We start from the raw sequence: 14,150 nt of genomic DNA on the forward strand, positions 1-14,150 counted from the left end.
ACTCTACTGACTCTAATGATCTGGAAGCTGGCTGCGGTGTCACCATGGCCTCCCCCTACCAGTGGGCCCTGGCGATTGGCCATCCCGGGTCCAAGCCCTGAAGACACGCAGCTGTCCAGGGAGTTGCACAGACCCCAGGGGCCCAAAGGGTTGCCTCAGAGTTTTTTCCGTTTACCCTGGTGAGGCAGAGCCTGTTCCCCAAGTTTTCCAGAGCAGATTGCTATGGGTCATGTCCCTCTCTTTCAATCCTTGTGAAAGCAATATTGTTTGAAGTAGGGTTATGTGGTTATAAAATGATGAGGCTCCCTCTGTGCTGAGTCCTGGAGCCGTGGTGGTGGGCGGGGAGACTGTCCTCAAGGACAGACAAGACATCTGGATTTTACCAAAAGGCAGAGGTTTTTGTTCCAAAATGAGGTGTGACAGTGGTTGACAGGCTAGTTTTCTTCTGTAGCTTACTAACTGCCACCCAAGATGATCTCCGAGGAGAAATTCTGGAGACCAGGGGAAGCACCCCACCCCCACTCCAGGCTGCTAAGGGCCCTGTGGGTGGACGTGGGAATGCCGAGGTGCCGGGCAAGGCTGCGCAGTCCATCAGCTCCGTGGGCTGTTAACCCAGTGTCCACAGAGGCCCCCGCGGAGTGGAGCGCGTGCACCAAGCAGCCTGAAACACCAGGCCTCCCAGGAGTAACCCCGTCGCACTCACCATGCCACCGCGCAGCACAGCCCGTCGCCAGCCCGGTGACACCACCGGTCTGCAGAGAGACAGCAGCCGGGTTGGGGGCCAGGCAGGGCCCTGGTTCCACATGAGCGAGCCTGGAGGCGTGAACTGTTCTTCGGCTTTTTTTTTTTTTTTTTCATTCTCTGGCTTTTAATTCTTGCTCCCATCCAGTCAGACTCACTGACTGGCTTTCAGGTTATTTAAGTCTTAAATCGGAAAGATTGAAGACAGAAGGAGAAGAGGGCGATTGAAGACAGAAGGAGAAGAGGGCAACAGAGGATGAGATGGTTGGATGGCATCACCGATTCAACGGACAGGAACTTGGGCAAACTCTAGGGGGTGGTGAGGGCCAGGAAGCCTGGCGTGCTGCACTCCATGAGGTTGAGAGAGTCAGACACGATTTGCCAACTGAACATCATCTCCCAGCAACTTCCAGTGGCATGGTTTCTAATTCCTTTGGCTCGACAATTTTTAGAGATTTTTGAGGGTGTCTTTTCACAGTAACCAGTTGCTGCTGCTGCTGCTGCTAAGTCACTTCAGTCGTGTCCGACTCTGTGCGACCCCATAGACGGCAGCCCACCAGGCTCCCCGTCCCTGGGATTCTCCAGGCAAGAACACTGGAGTGGGTTGCCATTTCCTTCTCCAATGCATGAAAGTGAAAAGTGAAAGTGAAGTCACTCAGTCGTGTCCGACTCTTAGCAACCCCATGGACTGCAGTCCACCAGGCTCCTCCGCCCATGGGATTTTCCGGGCAAGAGTACTGGAGTGGGGTGCCATTGCCTTCTCCGAGTAACCAGTTGCAAACAGTTAAAAGATCCCTCTTGTTATGCGTTACCATCTCTGTGAAGACTGAGGGAGAGCTTGAAAATGGTCACCTGTGGGCTGGTGAGTGGCCATGCAGACACGGGTGTGTCCTGAGACACCCTGAGATGCTGAGGTCCCGGCAGTTAGCCTGGACCTCCGGACAGCTGATTTATGGGCTCACTGAGCAAATGCACTCTGGGCTTCACCTGGAGGCCTGGTGACGCACTCCCTGTGTTTGTCTTGTCCAAGAACGTCTTCCCTCCGCAGCTCTTCCTGCACGGGTCATAATCTGCCTCCTCAGGGCAGGCCTCCTGAGGTTCCAAGGGTCAGAACCTTAGGTAAGCTCTGGGCAAGGGTCAGGGGCAAGTAACAGGTAGGAGCCAGAGGTCTTCAGGAACGGGCCCCTTGGGCCTCCACACTGGAGAAAGCCCGACTGCCAGAGCCGCTGTATCCCCAGGCTGGGGCCTCAGGGTGGCGGGGCAACGCAGGGCCGGGCAGAGACTGAGGCTCTGGTTCCGCCTGAGCCCCTGGGGGCTGGGGCCAGGAGATGCTGCTGCCCCCACGGTTCCCAGGATGTTTCAAGAGTGACTTTGTCACAGTGAGAGAAAAGCGCGTGCACTTCACCAGAGAAGCCTGCATCCCCAGCAGAGAGCCCACACACCGAAGCTGAGACCCACTGTCGCCAAATAAAGAGTGGCTTCAGGGTGAGCCAAAGCATGTTCTGTATTCAGACAAAAAGCGTGCATGCTTCTTAGACTTTGTAATTAAAAATTGTGAAAGGCAAGTTTGCTTTGAGAACCATCTGAAGCAGCAGCGCCCACAGTGGCCGTGCCCTGGGCTGGGGGGTGGGGAGGGGACCACGGATGTCTCGACACCCCTGTGACAGGAGGCCAGCGGGGGGCGCGGTGCAGAGCACCCCCAGTCCTGGAGCCCAGAGTCCCGAGTGGGTCTCCAGGTGTTTGCACTTGACATAAATTACATGGCAGTTGGACGGTGGGGCCTCGAGAAGCGTCTTAACAACATGGGTCTTAAGCGTGGTTGAAATGCAGTAACTGCATGTTGTCTTTTTGTAATAATTTAATGCCAAGTGGCTACTTGACTAATGGTGTACACTGTATTGCTAGGTTCTCAAATGCTGAGGGAATTAACAAGAAATGTCAGTGCTGCTTTCCTCTTTCTTCAGTTCTTAAACATTTAAAATTAAATGACTGTGTTAAATGTTACTTTAGGTCACAAATAAATGCAAATAAAATTTTTATTGAAGTCCAGTTGATTTCTAATGCTGTGTTAGTTTCAGGTATACAGCAAAGTGATTCGATTATACATATACATATGCATACCTGTATTCTTTTATTATTTTCCAATATAGTCAGATCAGATCAGATCAGTCACTCAGTCATGTCCGACTCTTTGCGACCCCATGAATTGCAACATACCAGGCCTCCCTGTCCATCACCAACTCCCGGAGTTCACTCAGACTCACGTCCATCGAGTCGGTGATGCCATCCAGCCATCTCATCCTCTGTCGTCCCCTTGTCCTCCTGCCCCCAATCCCTCCCAGCATCAGAGTCTTTTCCAATGAGTCAAGTCTTCGCATGAGGTGGCCAAAGTACTGGAGTTTCAGCTTTAGTATCATTCCTTCCAAAGAAATCCCAGGACTGATCTCCTTCAGAATGGACTGGCTGGATCTCCTTGCAGTCCAAGGGACTCTCAAGAGTCTTCTCCAACACCACAGTTCAAAAGCATCAATTCTTCGGCACTCAGCCTTCTTCACAGTCCAACTCTCACATCCATACATGACCACAGGAAAAACCATAGCCTTGACTAGACGGACCTTTGTTGGCAAAGTAATGTCTCTGCTTTTGAATATGCTGTCTAGGTTGGTCATAACTTTCCTTCCAAGGAGTAAGCGTCTTAATCCTTGTTTATCAAGTAAATTTTAATTACATTTATTTACATGTGGTGCTAGTGGTAAAGACTCCACCTGCAATGCAGGAGGCCCCAGGTTCAATCCCTGGGTTGGGAAAATCCCCTGGAGGAGGAAATGGCAACCCACTCCAGTATTCTTGCCTGGAGAATCCCATGGACAGAGAAGCCTAAGGGCCACAGTTCAGGGGGTCACAAAGAGTCAGACATGACTGAGCACACACACAAATTTGGCTCTAAATTTGTATGCTCAGTTTAAAAAAATTAGGTTGTTTTAAGATGATTCTGTCAGCCACATTTAAATATTTTGATAGACTTTTAAATAATTACAGAATAAAAGTTATCTCAGTGATGTATTTTATTCTGCTCTTCCCAGAAAACATCTCTGATAAGATTGAATGCTTCTGTTCTGATTTAAAAAGTAAAATAAAATTGTCTCTCCCCCTCTGTGTGTGGGCGCTGTTTGTTCAGTTCAGTTTAGTCACTTAGTCGTGTCCAACTCTTTTCGACCCCATGGACGGCAGCACACCAGGCCTCCCTGTCCATCACCAACTACTCCCGGAGCTTGCTCAAACTCGTGTCCATCAAGTTGGTGATGCCATCCAACCATCTCAACCTCTGTCTTCCCTTTCTCCTCCTGCCTTCAGTCTTTCCGAGCATCAGGGTCTTTACCAGTGAGTCAGTTCTTTGCATCCGATGGCCAAAGTATTGGAGTTTCAGCTTCAGCATCAGTCCTTCCAATGAATATTGAGGACTGATTCCCTTTAGGATGGACTGGTTTGATCTCCTTGCAGTCCAAGAGACTCTAAAGAGTCTTCTCCAACACCACAGTTCAGAAGCATCAATTCTTCAGTGCTCAGCCTTCTTTATGGTCCAGCTCATCTGTACATGACCACTGGATAAACCATAGCTTTGACTAGACAGACTTTTGTTGGTAAAGTAATGTCTCTGCTTTTTAATATGCTATCTAGGTTGGTCATCGGGTGCTGTTTATAGACTTTGGTTTTTTAATTGCTCATATTTGCTGCCCGCCAACTCTGGGCTGGAAGAAGCACAAGCTGGAATCAAGATTGCCGGGAGAAATATCAATAACCTCAGATATGCAGATGACACCACCCTTATGGCAGAAAGTGAAGAGGAATTAAAAAGCCTCTTGATGAAAGTGAAAGAGGAGAGTGAAAAAGTTGGCTTAAAGCTCAACATTCAGAAAACTAAGATCATGGCATCTGGTCCCATCACTTCATGGCAAATAGATGGGGAAACAGTGGAAACAGTATCAGACTTTGTTTTTTGGGGGCTCCAAAATCACTGCAGATGGTGATTGCAGCCATGAAATTAAAAGACACTTATCCTTGGAAGGAAAGTTATGACCAACCTAGACAGCATATTCAAAAGCAGAGACATTACTTTGCCAACCAAAGGTCCGTCTAGTCAAGGCTATGGTTTTTTCAGTGGTCATGTATGGATGTGAGAGTTGGACTATGAAGAAAGCTGAGCACCAAAGAATTGATGCTTTTGAACTGTGGTGTTGGAGAAGACTCTTGAGAGTCACTTGGACTGCAAGGAGATCCAGCCAGTCCATTCTAAAGGAGATCAGTTCTGAGTGTTCATTGGAAGGACTGATGCTAAAGCTGAAACTCCAATACTTCGGCCACCTCATGTGAAGAGTTGACTCATTGGAAAAGACCCTGATGCTGGGAGGGATTGGGGGCAGGAGGAAAAGGGAACGACAGAGGATGAGATGGCTGGATGGCATCACCAACTCGACGGACATGAGTTTGAGTGAACTCCGGGAGTTGGTGATAGACAGGGAGGCCTGGTGTGCTGAGATTCATGGGGTCACAAAGAGTCGGACACGACTGAGCAACTGAACTGAACTGAACCCCACAAAGGAACCAGGATGATCGTCAGAAGTGCAGGGTACTCGACCCTTCTGGCGAGGGTCGCTGACAGTGCACCTGAGTGAACCGTCTTCCCGTGATAACCCTCACCCACGTACTGGACCAGCAGCCTCCGGAGGGCCTGTGGAGCGGCTGTGTGCCGGCCTGCACTGAGGAGCCTTCCGGGGAGACCAGCCCAGCCTCAGCCTCCTTGGCTGCAGTGACTCACCTGGCAGAGCCCCCGGGCATGTTGCAAGTGTGTTGGGGGGACAGTGCCTGGCACTGACCAGGCTGCTCACAAATGCAGAAGTTAGCGCCTAATAATGTCCGAAGGCCCAGTTCCTGAGCACCTCCTGCTTCCACGGGCGAGGGGGACAGGAAGCTGAGCCCCAGCACCAGCAGGAGTTTCAGCAGGAGGTAGGTGCCTGTAGGTAGCTGTCACATACGGGGGTCTTCCAGGGTCGCCCCTCCTTGAATGAGCCCGCGCTTTGATCCCTGCCATCCCTCCCCTGAGGAGACCCACCTCCATGACCGCCCTTGTTGGAAGCCTGACCGCTCTGCGGAGCGCTCCCCTCCCCTGGAGTGGACGAGCCTCATCTCAGAGCTCCGGCCACAGCTGCGGGCACTGGCTTGTGACAGCGTGGCCCATCTGCTGGGAAAAGCAGAAGGCAAACGACTTTTCAAAAGAAAGGAGCCTCCCAGTGTGTGCTGGGGCCTCCCCAGGCCTAGCCATAGTGGTCAGGTGCCAAGTGCAGCCCTGGCTGGGGGGCATCCCCTCACAGGACATCTGCCGAGCCACCTGCACAGACACAGCTCCCCCACCACGGCAGGGGCTCCCGTCAGCCAGAGCCCCGCTGCATCTGGGCCCAAAATCCAGAATCTGAGACATGGGCCCAGAGGCCACCAGGGGATGTGACTCCCCGTCCAGGGCAGGCGGCCTTCTTCCTTGTCGTGCCCAACCCCTGCCTGGCTTCCCATGCTGCCTGACGCAGGGTCGGCCTCGGACACACAGATGTGCTAACGAGAGCAATGTAGCCCTGGACCCCTTGACTGAGTAATGATAATAGCTGGTGTTACTTCCTGCCGGGCACGGCTCTTGGAGCTTCATTCAGATGGCTGCCTGGCATCCTCGGAGCAGCCCTCGGAGGGCCTCAGCGGCCCCTCAGGGCACAGGGTCCGGGCAGGCCCCTGCACCCAGGGTGCTCTGGAATCAGACCTGTTCTGATTGGCCAGCCAGGTCCCGGGCCTGGCCCCCGGCAGGGAGGATGGACACTGAGAGCCCAGGTTGGAGGCATCCTGTTCAGTGCCTGGTGCACAGGGCTGCTCGGGGAGGGGGCCGTCCGTGAACAGAGCTGGCAGGAACCCTCGAGGGGCAGACACACATGCAGTAAGGTCAACAGATGCTCAGCGCTGGGAAGATAAGCAGGTACAGGTTTGGGAGGGAGCGGATGGCAAAGATGCCTGACCCAGATCTGGGCAGAAGTGACAGGTCCTGGGGCTGCAGGGGGCCCGGCAGAGCCAAGAGCAGCAGGTTGGCCAGTGTGGTGGGGCAACGGAAACCATGGGGGACAACGGTTTGGGGAGGTAGGCCAGGGCCTGGCAGGCCACCACACTGACCCTGGCTTTTCCCTTGAGTGTGGGGGGGAGCCACGGAGGGCTCTGAGCAAGGGAGGCCATGGCCTGATCACTGTGCTGATGGCCAGGGCTGAGACCCTGCTAAGCTCCCGCCAGGACTCGGGGTGGCAAGGAAGGTGGCGTGAAGTAGCCTGTCCAGTCCAGGAGCCACTACCTTTCGTGGCCTTTTGTGCTTGTGTTAGTTGCTCAGTCGTGTCCGACTCTGTGACCCCGTGGACTGTAGCCCACCGGGCTCCTCTGTCCGTGGAATTCTCCAGGCCAGAACACTGGAGTGGATTGCCATGTCCTTCTCCAGGGGATCTCCCTGACCCAGGGAGGGAACCCGGGTCTCCTGCATGCAGGCAGATTCTTTACCATTTGAGCCACAGGGAAGGCCTTTGATCTTATCCAAAAGGCGGAGAAGCGAGAAGCGTGGCTCTTTACGTTTCAGTAAATATAAAGTGAAGTTAAAACGCAGTCCCTCAGTTGACCTTGTTCAGTCGCTCAGTCATGTCTGACTGCGAACTCCTGGACTGCAGCACGCCAGGCTTCCCTGCCTTTCACTGCCTCCCAAAACTTGCTCAAACTCATGTCTGTTGAGTCGGTGATCCAACCACGACCCAACCACCACATCCTCTGTCACCCCCTTCCCCTCCTTCCTTCAGTCTTTCCCAGCATCAGTCTTTGCCGGTGAGTCAGTTCTTCGCATCAGGGGCCAAAATACTGGAGCTTCAGGTAGTGCTCGGTTGCCCAGCCCTTGTCGGATGACCAACAGCCATGTGTGGCTCATGACTACTGTGTCGAGCATCACAGATTTGAAACATTTCCGTCATCATAGGAAGCCCTTAGTGCCAGGCCAGGAGGTGCGGTGAGCAGTGTTCTTCCTTCTCTGGTCCTGGGGGCTGGCGGTCAGAATGTGTGAGTGTGCACTCAGCAGCACGTGGGGTAGGAAGAGCTGAGAACTGAGGAGGGGATGCAGGAGGCTGTGTCCCTGGGAAGACAGGTGGGCTGCTCAGGGGAGTCAGTACCTGGCCGAGTGGGGCGGGGATCCAGGAGATGCTCCACATCCAGCCAGCCACAGCCACTCAGCTTTTCCCAGGATGTCTGTCTGGCAAGAAGCGCTGCAGCTGAGGCCACAGGGCCACGAGCATTGGAGATGTGGCCGGGCTGAGCTGAGCTGTGCTCTGAGCCTGCGCTGCACCCCAGACTCCAGACTTAGTGTGAGAAAAGGAACGCAAACCATCTCATAGCTTTTTATCTGTCCAATAGATTATGTGCTGAAATGGTACTTAGATATATCGGGTTCAGTAAGATATATTTTTTGTTGTTAAGTCACTCAGTCGTGTCTGACTCTTTGTGACCCCGTGGACTGCAGCACACCAGGCTTCCCTGTCCTTCTTTATCTCCTGGAGTTTGCTCAGACTTATGGACTTAGGTCTGTTGACTCGGTCATGCCATCCAGCCATCTCATCCTCTGTCGTCCCCTTCTCCTCCTGCCCTCAATCTTTCCCAGCATCAGGGTCTTTTCCAATGAGCTGGCTCTTTGCATCAGGTGGCCAAAGTATTGGAGCTTCAGCTGCAGCATCAGTCCTTCCAGTTAGTATTCAGGGTTGATTTCCTTCAGGATTGACTGGTTTGATCTCCTTGCAGTCCAAGGGGCTATATCAAACAGCCTTAAAGGAAATTCTGGGACTTCCCTGGAGTTCCAGGGGCTAAGACTGTGCTTCCACTGCAGGGGGCCTGGGTTCGATCCCTGTCAGAGAACTAAGATCCTACATGCTGCAATGAAGGTTGAAGATCCTGTGTGCAGCCAAATAAATTAATTAAAATTTAGAAAACAAGGAAATTCTGACAGAGGCTGTAACACGATAGACCTTGAGGACAGTGTATAAATTAACATACGCCAGACAGAAAGGACACGTTCTGTGTGATTCCACTGACGTGAGGTGCGTGCAGTCTTCAAACTCCCAGAGACAGGAAGTAGAGCAGTGACTTCCAGGGGCTGCAGGAGGCGAGGTTATTGTTCAGTGGGTATAGAATTTCAACCCAGGAAGATGAAAAAGTTCCATGGCAATGGTCATACAATAATGTGAATGTACTTCATGTTCCTGAACTGTACACCTACGGTAGCTAACAGAAAATATTTTAGTATGTCTATTTTGCAAGGAGATCAAATCAGTCAATCCTGAAGGAAATCAACCCTGAATATTCATTAGAACCACTGATGCTGAAGCTGAAGCTCCAATACTTTGGCCACTTGATGTGAAGAGCCGACTCATTGGAAAAAGACACTGATGCTGGGAAAGATTGAAGGCAAAAGGAGAAGGGGGCGACAAAGGATGAGATGGTTAAATAGCATCACCGACTCAATGGAGATGAGTTTGAGCAAACTCCGGAGATAGTAGAAGACAGAGGCACCTGGCGTGCTGCAGCCCACGGAGTGTCGAAGAGTCAGACACAGCCGAGTCACTGAACAGCAACAACATGTTTTGCCCCAATTAAAAACAATAGTTTTTTTTCTGATAAAATTTGCTGAAGAAAGAACAATAATACATCTATCTGAGTAAGGTTAGTTTCCCCTGCTTCTTTTCACTTTTTTTTTTTTTTTTTTTACTGTGGCTACCAGACAAGTTTAAAAAACAGTGTGGCTCGCTTGATTTCCCTGGTTCTGTGAAGAGCCTGGCTGTCCCGGTGGCCCCCAAAAGGTGCATCCACATCCCAACCCTTCCTACCTGGGATGGACCTGATTTGGAAGCAGAGGCTTTGCAGAGGTCATTAAGATAAGGATATCAGGAAGAGATCATCCTGGATTTAAGGGTGTCTTTAGAAAGGGGAAGAGCTTTCTTGGTGGCTCAGAGGTTAAAGCATCTGCCTGCAACGTGGGAGACCTGGGTTTGACCCCTGGATCAGGAAGATCCCCTGGAGAAGGAAATGGCAGCCCACTCCAGTATTCTTGCCTGGAGAATCCCATGGATGGAGGAGCCTGGTAGGCTGCAGTCTACGGGGTCGCAAAGAGTCGGACACGACTGAGTGACTTAACGTAACTTAGAAAGGGGAGGGAGAGGAAACCAAGACGCACAGGGAAGGCTGTGAACAGACAGACAGGCTCAGAAGCTGCAGTGATGCAGCGTCTTCAAGCAGGGGCCTCGGGAGCCGCCAGAAGCCGGGGAGAGGCCTGTGACAGAATGCTGAGGGAGGCAGCTGCCCCCGCACCTCAGTCCCGACCTCTGACCTCCAGAGAGCACATTTCTGTGTTTAAAGGCCCCCCGTTTGTGGCCTTTTGTTCTGGCCACCACAGAAAACACTCTGATGGGCTTATGGCAGACTTATGGTGAGTAAGGAGATGAGCAGGAGAACACACTGCATTTTGGATGAGATTGGGTCGATTTACAACCCTGAAAAAGGACAGGGAGATTTATGTCTAATGGATCAGCAGCTTCTAGAATGAATCAATAAATGAAAATTTCCAGAGGCCCTACTAAAAGCCTCTTCCTGAATCTAATCTTCAGAGGCAAAAACGTGGGCAGAGGCTTCAGTCTTTCTCGCTGCAGCAGCCAAGTGGGCACTCGACTTGGGGTCGAGGGGCTAGACCTCAGCTGAGGCCTTACGGCCAGTTTCCGCTTTCGAGCCTCAGCTTCTCCGTCTGTGAAGTGGGATCGTGCTTCCTGCCCTGGCTGGCTCTTGGGGAATGGGTGTGCCAGAACACGGGATGCGGTGGTCTGTGGCCTCTGAGCTTCTCTGCAGACGAGGTCACCGTGCTGGATGAAGCAAGAGGCCTTGGGTGCGGCTTAGAGGGGCTGGCACAGCCCAGCCCAGGTGAGCTCACCTCGGCTCTTAGGAAGGCCAGTGTGTTCCTTTGCAGCCCTTGCTGTGACGTGTCCCTTCGCACAGTTCCCTGTTCAGCGCCTGTCCCTCCCCCGCTCTGTCCTGCAGAGCTGCGTTGGGGAGGGTGCGGCGGGCACAGACAGAGGCCCGTCCCAGGACTGACAGTCCTCCCTGGGCGCAGCGGCTGGGTCTGCTGGCTCCAGGGTTTCTGCTGGCCTGGCCTTCCCCTCTGCACTCGGGCCAGCGTGGCGGCCATCCTGTGGAGGGGTGGGCGGTGCCGCTCCTCTAGGTCCACTCTGACTGGCCTCTGCCCCCCATGCCCCATGCCCTTCGTCCTGGGCATTTCTCAGGTCACGTGGTCCCAGCTGGGCCAACCTGCAGGTGACTCGAATGGGACAGGATAACGGGCCCTCTTCTCCCAAAGGTGACAGTGAATCCACCTGGTCAAGTGAGAACCAAGAAACCCACGAGGAGAGAAAACCTTCGTCAACGGTGCCCGCAGTCGCACTTCATACAGTCAGGCGTGTCTGGCAGCCGGGGGTTTGGGGATGGAAGGACGGAAGCCAGTCTGGAGGCAGGGACATGGGGCCTGAGGGTTCAACAAACCTGACTGGCTGAGCCAGAGCAGAGGTCTGCTTGGTGGTTCCCCACCGCACCACACCCCTAGAGGGAAACGCCTGCGTGAGCTCAGAGAGCCCCCTGCACAGAGGACCTGCCCCCAGCCTCCATTCTGTCCCCTGTCCGGCGGCAGCAGGCTCCCATCATCTCACTCTGCCTGCAATGCAGGAGACCTGGGTTCGATTGCTGGGCCAGGAAGATCCCCTGCAGGGCATGGCAGCCCACTCCAGTATTCTTGCCTGGAGAATCCCATGGACAGAGGAGCCTGGTGGGATACAGTCCATGGGGTCGCAAAGAATCAGACACGACTGACACTTTCCCTTTCAAGTCGAGGTGTTCTCCCAGAGGTTGGTACCAGGGATCTGGGGACTTGGGAGGTGGCATCCTGCTGAAGCCCTGGGCTAGGCGTTACGGATGGATGAGGGGTGAGGGGCTCTCTCACTGCCACTGGTCAGCGGTGCCCAGGGATCAGGGTGAAACACGGCACTGGCACTCTTGAGACCTCTCCCACCCATGGGCTCCTCCCGAGTTTCGCAGGGGCAGGTGGGCAGCCTGATTATTTCCACTTCACAGGTGCAGCCGGGTCCGGATCTCTGGACTCCAGCAGGAATCTCCTGATCACGGAGGCGGGTGGGCAGCTCAGGACTGCACGTGGCGCCTCCTCTTTCTCTCCCTCCCGCCCTCTGCTGTTAAGGCTCTGTGTCCACCAGGAGGACCTCACCTCAGCTGTGCACAGGGAGGGGCCTCGTAGGCAGTGCTGAGGGCCCTCAGGGTGGCAGGGGCTCCCAAAGGGCTGTGAGCACCGGAGGAACGCGGTCCATCTGGGGAATGAACCACCCCCAAACTCATCGGCACAACACAGTGCTCTGTGCTCACGGCCAGCCTGGTCAAGGGTCGGGGCTGGGTACGCACACCTAGGGTGGCTTGTCCACGCTCCTGAACGTCTCAGGGGCTGGGGCACACCAGGGCTGGGGGCCTGCACCGTCCGGAGGCCTCTGCACTCAAACGTCTGAAGGTGATGCTGGCTGTCAGCTGACCGTCTATGCAGGCTGCTCTGTGCGGTCTCACCTGGGGAGCACTCAGGCCTCCCAGCTGCATGGTGGCCAGGTGCTGAGAGTGAGCTTCCCAAGAGAGCCAGGCGGAGGCAGGATCAGCCCGTGAGAGCCGGCTTCTCAGAGTCACACGGCGTCACTTCCACTGTAGCGCAGTTCAGTTCAGTCACTCAGTCGTGTCCGACTCTTTGCGACCCCATGAACTGCAGCACGCCAGGCCTCCCTGTCCATCACCAACTCCCGGAGTTCATCCAAACCCACATCCATCGAGTTGGTGATGCCATCCAACCATCTCATCCTGTGTCGTCCCTTTTTCCTCCTGCCCCCAATCCCTCCCAGCATCAGAGTCTTTTCCTGTGAGTCAACTCTTCGTATCAGGTGGCCAAAGTACTGGAGTTTCAGCTTTAGCATCATTCCTTCCAAAGAAATCCCAGGGTTGATCTCCTTCAGAATGGACTGGTTGGATCTCCTTGCAGTCCAAGGGACTCTCAAGAGTCTTCTCCAACACCACAGTTCAAAAGCATCGATTCTTCGGCGCTCAGCCTTCTTCACAGTCCAACTCTCACATCCATACATGACCACTGGAAAAACCATAGCCTTGACTAGACCGACCTTTATTGGCAAAGTAATGTCTCTGCTTTGTAATATGCTGTCTAGGTTGGTCATAACTTTACTTCCAAGGAGTAAGCATCTTTTAATATCATGGCTGTAATCACCATCTGCAGTGATTTTGGAGCCCAGAATAATAAAGTTAGCCACTGTTTCCACTGTTTCCCCATCTATTTGCCATGAAGTGATGGGACCAGATGCCATGATCTTAGTTTTCTGAATGTTGAGCTTTAAGCCAACTTTTTCACTCTCCTCTTTCACTTTCATCAAGAGGCTCTTTAGTTCTTCTTCACTTTGTGCCATAAGGGTGGTGTCATCTGCATATCTGAGGTTATTGATATTTCTCCCGGCAATCTTTTTCCAGCTTGTGCTTCCTCCAGCCCAGCGTTTCTCGTGATGTACTCCTGCATATAAGTTAAATAAGCAGGGTGACAATATACAGCCTTGACGTACTCTTTTTCCTCTTTGGAACCAGTCTGTTGTTCCATGTCCAGTTCTAACTGTTGCTTCCTGACCTGAATACAGGTTTCTCAAGAGGCAGGTCAGGTGGTCTGGTATTTCCATCTCTTTCAGAATTTTCCAGTTTATTGTGATCCACACAGTCAAAGGCTTATTGCCAAACTCAGACTGAAATTGAAGAAAGTGGAGAAAACCACTAGACCACTCAGGTATGACCTAAATCAAATCCCTTATAATTATACAGTGGATGTGAGAAATAGATTTAAGGGACTAGATCTGATAGACAGAGTGCCTGATGAACTATGGATGGAGGTTCATGACATTGTACAGGAGACAGGAATCAAGGCCATCCCCAAGAAAAAGAAATGCAAAAAAGCAAAATGGCTGTCTGAGGAGGCCTTACAAATAGCTGTGAAAAGAAGGGAAGCGAAAAGCAAAGCAGCAAAGGAAAGATACACCCATTTGAATGCAGAGTTCCAAAGAATAGCAAGGAGAGATAAAGCCTTCCTCAGTGATCAGTGCAAAGACATAGAGGAAAACAACAGAATGGGGAAGACTAGAGATCTCTTCAAGTAAATTAGAGACACCAAGGGAACATTTCACGCAAAGATGGGGACAATAAAGGACAGAAATGGTAGGGACCTA

Source organism: Bos javanicus, chromosome 21, assembly GCF_032452875.1.
Source record: "Bos javanicus breed banteng chromosome 21, ARS-OSU_banteng_1.0, whole genome shotgun sequence".
NCBI classification, from domain to species: Eukaryota; Metazoa; Chordata; class Mammalia; order Artiodactyla; family Bovidae; genus Bos; species Bos javanicus.